The sequence below is a fragment of the Microtus ochrogaster genome, unplaced genomic scaffold, assembly GCF_000317375.1.
Source record: "Microtus ochrogaster isolate Prairie Vole_2 unplaced genomic scaffold, MicOch1.0 UNK3, whole genome shotgun sequence".
NCBI lineage: Eukaryota > Metazoa > Chordata > Mammalia > Rodentia > Cricetidae > Microtus > Microtus ochrogaster.
The window spans coordinates 2,832,700-2,833,727 of NW_004949101.1; the positions used below are offsets into that span (position 1 = coordinate 2,832,700).

General features: G+C 53.7%; 1 protein-coding gene across 1 annotated transcript in view; it reads right to left on the bottom strand.

Annotated features, from left to right (window-relative positions):
• Cfap61 (cilia and flagella associated protein 61) overlaps positions 1–600 on the bottom strand; it is a 265,147-nt gene extending 264,547 nt beyond the window's left edge. Inside the window, exon 1 of the mRNA XM_026788484.1 lies at positions 550–600. The gene's annotated coding sequence lies outside the window, so the exon portion shown is untranslated. The remainder of the gene's footprint in view (positions 1–549) is intronic.
• Positions 601–1,028: the final 428 nt, after the last annotated feature.

Below are 1,028 nucleotides of genomic sequence, written 5' to 3' on the forward strand. Positions count from 1 at the left end.
GAAGGTGCGTCAGCTATTATACTTACTGACATCTAGTGAGCACTTTATATAGGCTTTTCAATCTTAAGGAAATAGGTATTTTTATTTTTTTATAGTCAAGGACATTAATGATAACAGAATTGAAATAATGAAAAATTCACAGACTAAAAATTTACACATCACTTTCTGACCATAGGGTTAGGTGTTTTGCTACTGGCTTATTTCCTTAACATCTTGTTTCAAAAATACCTCTTCCTATTAAAAAAAACAAAAACAAAAAAAAACTACGTTTCAGAGACTACCCAATCGCTACAAGTCCGAGACGAGGGGGCGGGGCGTGGACTCAGCGACTACAAAGCCCAGCATTCACCGCTGCGCCGCCCACTGCTTGCAGGGCTGTGGTTTCTTTGGCCGCTCTTTCCTCCTCTACCAAGTTTCCACATCGAAGGTGGCTTCCTACGACCCCCGCAGGTGCCACTGCCCACAGCTGCACGCATCCCGAAGTCCGATCTGGCTGCGTCCCAGGCCTCCCGGGCCCTACGTTCCTGCGGCACAGCCCACGATACCCACCTCACCCGCAGCTGCAGCCGAGCCGCTCCACAGAGGACGCGTACGCGGTTGCTACGGAAACGACGTGACGTCTCGCCCAACTCACGCGGCGGTCAAAGGTCGTCCTGGCGATTCCGCTTCCGGTTCCGGGATCTAGTTTGTTGTGGGCTGGCTCTCAGGTGTGGGCCGGTTCACGAAACTGATTTCTGAGGTTCGGGTGTGGATCGAGGTTGCACCAGTTCAGTGGCTGCAGACATGGCGGCCTCTACGGCGGCCGGGAAACAGCGAATTCCCAAAGTGGCCAAGGTAAGCGACTGCGAAGGGCCCCAGCACAGCATCTGCGGTGCCGTGCTCCGGACGCTCGGGGTAGCGAGCTCTGCGCCTAGGTCGGTGGCGTGGCGAGGGGTCTTGTCACTCCAAGCTCGTCTCGAGTCTGTCCTGCCCCTCTCCCTCTTTCTCTCTCTCTCTCTCTCTCTCTCTCTCTCTCTCTCTCTCTCTCT